The following is a 6,299-nucleotide window of genomic DNA, read 5'->3' as shown; positions in this document are numbered from 1 at the left end:
GTGATCCTTTTTCCAACTCAGTGATTGTTTTTAGTTTTTTTCTCAGACTTGTTGGTGTTCTATCTTTCACTTGGATGTTATAAGTTGCACTGAGTAAATACAGCTGGATAAAACAAAAACTGTGTCCATCTTCATTTCATGCTGCAAAGCAACACAATGTGATTATTTTAAACAGGGGTGATTCTTTTCTATACCCACTGTAGATAGACAATGACAGACAGATCGATCGATCTTAATCCTACAACTTTCTAACTTAAAGGCTTTTTTGTAACCTTTTTCAAAACAAAGGCAATACATGGCTAGCTTGTTCTTGGCTAGTTTGATTTTACTTTACATTTGTGTATGGTGTGGAAGCTCTGTAGAATTCACATGAAACTTTTAATTTCAAATGAGTTTGTATCATATATGTATACACACATACACACACACACACACGTCTATATATACATATATATATATATATATATATATACTGTATATATATATACACATACATACATACAGTATATTGTCTGTGTGGACATTAAAAGCAGAGCATGTCTCTGGGGCTACTTTCGTCTCCATTTCAACTAGACAGAAAGTGACACTATAATAAACTTCAAATATTTCACATTACATAGATTGCAAATTAGTATAGCAACCTTCCTCCTCACTTCTTGCTTTTATGACTATGGCCATGTGATAGTTGTTCTTGCAGACTGTTATAGTATAGCTCCATTCTCGAGGGACCAAAGTGGTTCCATACCAGTCGAGCAGCTAACAACCGTTCCAAATTTCCAGTGAAGAAACCTATTAAGGGCAAGTCATGCATAGTTGATTGAGCGTCTCGTGCGAGGGGCCGGTACGACGGTGGGATTGCTCGGAGGAACTGATACACTCCCGCGCTGTGGATGAGTCTCGCTCATTTCTGGGTCAGTCGGCGCACAGTTCTTTCCTGTTAGTCATTTACAGAGGACGTGGAATAGGAATCCGTAACATCTTTGTAGGGCAGGATGTCGGAACATGTTGACTATTCTGCTGGGAGAAAAGTAAAAATATTCACTCTTCTTAAAATATATAATTGGGTGCATTAATGGATGGATGGACAGACTGGTGGGTGGAGAGATGGATAGTCAGATGGATGGAGGGATAGATAAGTCAATATAAAGATGGATGGAGGAATAGATAAGTCAACATAAAGGAGAGATGGATAGTCAGATGGATGGAGGGATAGATAAGTCAATATAAAGATGGATGGAGGGATAGATAAGTCAACATAAAGGTGGATGGAGGGATAGAAAAATGGACAGGTGGATGGATGGAGGGATAGATAGATCAGTGTAGGCAGATAGAGCGATAGAAAGAACAGTAGATAGCTAAATAATGACTGAACTGCAAACAGAACGATCGATGTGCAGAATGACAGAACAATAGAGAGAACAATTGAGTGATGCATCCACCCATAGAAAAAAATGACTGAAGAAAAGTTAAACGATCACACAACAGAAAGAACAAACAAATGACAGAAAGAGTAATAAAACAATAGATAGTGATCAAACCACAGATATAATGATAGACATAATGATAGACAGAATCACAGAGAACCACTGAATGATCAAAGATAGAATGATCAAACAAACGACAGACAGACAGACAGACAGACAGATAGATAGATAGATAGATAGATAGAATGAACAAATAGCGAAAGACAAACACAGAACTATCCAACCATAGATAGAGCATTAGAATGATTTAACGATCGAGTGATAGATTGAACAATAGAAAGAAAATTGAAACAATCAAACAATGATAGAATGATAGAAAGAACAAAAGAAAAAAAATATAGAAAGAGCAATAAAATGATAGAATGCTGAAACGATGGAAGGATGGACAGAAAGATATAATGATGAAATGATAGACATAGAAAGGCAGAACAACAGAGACAGACAGACAGAATAAATGATGAACGACAGATAGAATGAACAATAAAATGATGCTCAAACGATACATAGAATGAGGGAACCCAAGATAGAATGATCAAACCATTGACAGAACGATAGAAACAATAGAAAGAACGATAGAACTACAGAACAGTAAGGCAGAAAGGCAGAATTAAAAAAAGAACAACAGAAAATCAAAAGAAATGCATCCACCCATAGAAAAAAATGACAGAAGAAAAGTTAAATGATCACACAATAGAAAGAACAAACAAATGACAGAAAGAGTAATAAAACAATAGATAGTGATCAAACCACAGATATAATGATAGACATAATGATAGACAGAATCACAGAGAACCACTGAATGATCAAAGATAGAATGATCAAACAAACGACAGACAGACAGACAGACAGACAGATAGATAGATAGATAGATAGATAGAATGAACAAATAGCGAAAGACAAACACAGAACTATCCAACCATAGATAGAGCATTAGAATGATTTAACGATCGAGTGATAGATTGAACAATAGAAAGAAAATTGAAACAATCAAACAATGATAGAATGATAGAAAGAACAAAAGAAAAAAAATATAGAAAGAGCAATAAAATGATAGAATGCTGAAACGATGGAAGGATGGACAGAAAGATATAATGATGAAATGATAGACATAGAAAGGCAGAACAACAGAGACAGACAGACAGAATAAATGATGAACGACAGATAGAATGAACAATAAAATGATGCTCAAACGATACATAGAATGAGGGAACCCAAGATAGAATGATCAAACCATTGACAGAACGATAGAAACAATAGAAAGAACGATAGAACTACAGAACAGTAAGGCAGAAAGGCAGAATTAAAAAAAGAACAACAGAAAATCAAAAGAACAATAGAAAAAAGAGAGATAAAACAATAGAATGAATGAAAGAATGATAGCTAGAAGTTAGAAAAATAGAAAGAACCAAAAGAACAATATATAGAACAATAGATACAATGACAGAAAGAACGATAGAAAGATCAACAGAAGGATAGAAAGAACCGTAGAAGAATGATCTAACGATACACAGAATATCAGAACGATCAAACCATGGACAGAACGATAAAAACAACATAAAGAATGATAGAAAGATCGAACCATATAGATAGAACTACAGAATGATAGATAGAATGACAGACAGATAGATAGAATGATAAAAAGAATAGAAAGAACGATAGAAAGAATGATGCAATGAACGACAGATTCTGATTGACTCCTAGAGGACTTGACCTTAATCCACCTCCAAATTCTGACCTTTGACCCTTTCCTCTTCTGCCCTTCCTCTCTCAGCTCCATCACGCTGTCAGTGGAGGGCTGTTATTTGAGTGGTGCGCGGACGGGACGCTCTGCCAAGGACAGCAGCTCAGGGGTGGCACAGCACCCGCTCAAGCATGAAATCACCTCTCCTCACTTTAAAGGGCTAACATGGCTTTTTAATGATGAGCCAATATCTTTCATACACCAAATATGCTCAATGGCTCCATTCTTTTTAACGCATATTTAAAGCTGGTAGGGGGTGCAGGCCCGTAACAAGATTAATGGCACGATCACACTGAGACGCTGAGTCTGGGCTCTGCCTGATTACATTTAAAGCCTTTTAAAGAGCTCGGGACTTTCTTAATAAAACCACTGCTTTTGATGAATCTCGGAATAAACAGTGTCTGTGCTTTACATTAGCCAGCCAGCTGATTTCATTTATTCACGCTTTAGCGAATAGGACTTCAGCTCATTTGTGGTGGAGAAATTTAACACAGCCATGGTAAGTAAAGCAGAATGCATTGAACCACAAATACTCACTTACAAAAACTAAACTGGTATCACCGCGGTAGTGGACCTTACTATGACAGTAAATAGCAAAGGTCTACAAATAGTCAATGTTATTGCAGATATTGATATAAAAGGTAATTGCGATTTTTTTTTCATCTCACAATTCAGACTTTTTTCCCCCTCACAATTCTTTATTTCTCACAATTCAGACTTTTTTTTCCTTCAGAAAATTCTTTTTTTTTTCCACATAATTGCGAAATCTGACTTTCTTTCTCGTAATTTTGAGTTTATATCCCAGTTCTGACTTTTTTCACTGCTTTATTTTACATCTCGCACTTCAGTTTTTTTTTTCTGCCACAGAATAAAAAATAAAAAAGGTAATTTTATCTCACAATTCTATCTTTTCCTTGCATTTTTTTTTCTCAGAATATATCTCACAATTCAAGCTTTTTTTTAATTCAATTCATTTTGATTGATATATACTTAGAATTCTAAGATATAAACTTCTATAGAATTCGGACTTTCTCATAATTCTGAGTTTATATCGCAGTTCTGAATTTTTCTCAGAATTCTGAGTTTGCAACGGAATAAAAAAAATAAAAAGGTAATTGATACTTTTTATCTCTCAATTCTGACTTTTCCTTGCAATTATGAATTAACATATTAGTTAACAATTCTGACTTTTTTCCCAGAATTGTGAATATCTTGTAATTTTGCGAATCTCACAATTCTGAGTTTATACAACTTTTTTCTAAGAAAAAAAGGCCAAATTGGGAGAAAAAAAATCTGAATTGTGAGATAAAAAGTTGCAGTTACCTTTTTTATCCTGCTTCCATATGATGCGGAAAAGTAATTAAATACATATATACATTTTAAATTTCTCTTTTAAATATTACATTTATAATGTTTAATACTATTTCTAAATAAAAATTTTATTATTGAAAATTAAATGACAATTTTACAATTGTACAACAATTTTATTAAATTCTTAGACCCCCTTGTACAAAAAGTATTGATTATAAATCAAAATATAAATGATATGTAGACAGTAGTTGCACTGAATATTGAGATGTCCAAATATTTTTTTTTTTTTTTTTTACAAAAATCTCTCAAAATTCACTCAAAAATATTTCTATAATACAAATGTGATATTTGCCAATCTTAAAAATGGCCAAAAAAAAAAAAAAAAAAGTGAAATAATAGGCTTGTCCACTTTAAAAGCCTATCACTTCAATACCAGTATTGCATCCATCCTGCAGGTCATACGTTAGCTGAAAGTAAAGCTTGTCTTGAGGAAAGCTTTGCTTTCAATTACCTTTAATAATTAAGATGCAGCCTTCTCAAGGTTTCCACATAAAAACTCGCCTGTTCATCTCTGCCTTTACACTTTACACTTAATCCTGTTTCTTTTTTTCCTCTCTTATAAACTCACGCTGCAATCAGTCAGCACAAAATGGGAACAAGCCAATCAGAGCAATCCCTCAGCCCAGAGGGCGGAGCTGACCGTCACAAACAGTGCATTCACATTCTTGACAAAACCTGACGACTACTGACTGTGCCGTAATGGATCTAATGGAGCTCCCCTGTTGCTCTCTGCCTGACTGTGCCAATGATGGACATTGTTGTTGTGTGACAATACATGGCCCGCTGAAGCGCAGGGGTCTGTATGTGCTCTTATAGATGGACAATTACATCTATGACTCACAGCTGTAATTAAAAGCACTTTTTCGAGACACCTGCTGGTGGTTTTTGATGGTGAGTCTAATAAGATTAGGTGGAGCATTTTTCTGTTCAGAAATGTCAGACAATACTATGAAAATAATTTGTTTTGTAATATAGACATACACAATTTATTTTGATTCGATCAATTCATCTATTTCCTGTATCGGGTCGTTGGTTCTGTATAGAGGTGTTTCATGATTCATGCTTGAACAAGACAAGAGATATTTAATATACCCAGAAAAGCACACTGATTATATATAAGGAGTTTTCCTAAAATGGATTTAGAATCAACTATGAGTACAGAAACTAACTTGCCAACAAGAGAACTAATACAAACAAAAAAAGTAACATTCTGAGATTTCACTCACTATAGCCACACTGTTCCAAATTCGAAACAGTACATGATGCTTTATAGCAGTGCAAAAAAAAAAAAAAATTATGCAACCTTTTATGGAAGCCCGTTTCCGCCACTGAATAAAAAATAAAAAAGGTAATTGCGACTTTTTATCTTGCAATTCAGAATTTTTTTCTCAGAATTGCGTGATACAAACTCACAATTCTGACTTTTTTCTCAGAATTGTGTGATACAGGCCCTAAACTCACAATTGCGAGTTAAAAAGTCATAATTGTGAGATATAAACTCACAATTCGGAGAAATAAAGTCAGAATATATATTCTGTGTTATTATATAAACTCACGCAGTCAGAACTGCGAGATATAAACTCACAATTCTGACTTTTTTTTTCTCCGAATTGCGAGTTTATATCTCGCAATTCTGACTTTATAACACGTAATTGTGAGTTATAAAGTCAGAATTGTGAGATATAAACTCGCAATTCTGAGAA

The 6,299-nt window shown here is 34.4% G+C and overlaps 1 long non-coding RNA gene across 1 annotated transcript in view; it reads right to left on the bottom strand.

Annotated features, from left to right (window-relative positions):
- Positions 1 to 653: 653 nt before the first annotated feature.
- The window catches only part of LOC107727342 (uncharacterized), a 14,792-nt gene continuing 9,146 nt past the window's right edge, over positions 654 to 6,299 (bottom strand). Inside the window, exon 3 of the long non-coding RNA XR_001638344.1 lies at positions 654 to 1,014. This is a non-coding gene — a long non-coding RNA (uncharacterized LOC107727342). The remainder of the gene's footprint in view (positions 1,015 to 6,299) is intronic.

Source organism: Sinocyclocheilus rhinocerous, unplaced genomic scaffold (assembly GCF_001515625.1).
Source record: "Sinocyclocheilus rhinocerous isolate Xijiao unplaced genomic scaffold, SAMN03320098_v1.1 scaffold1154, whole genome shotgun sequence".
In the NCBI taxonomy this organism is placed as follows: Eukaryota; Metazoa; Chordata; class Actinopteri; order Cypriniformes; family Cyprinidae; genus Sinocyclocheilus; species Sinocyclocheilus rhinocerous.
The sequence above is the reverse complement of the archived record's forward strand: the minus strand, read 5'-3'. Positions and strand labels throughout refer to the sequence as shown.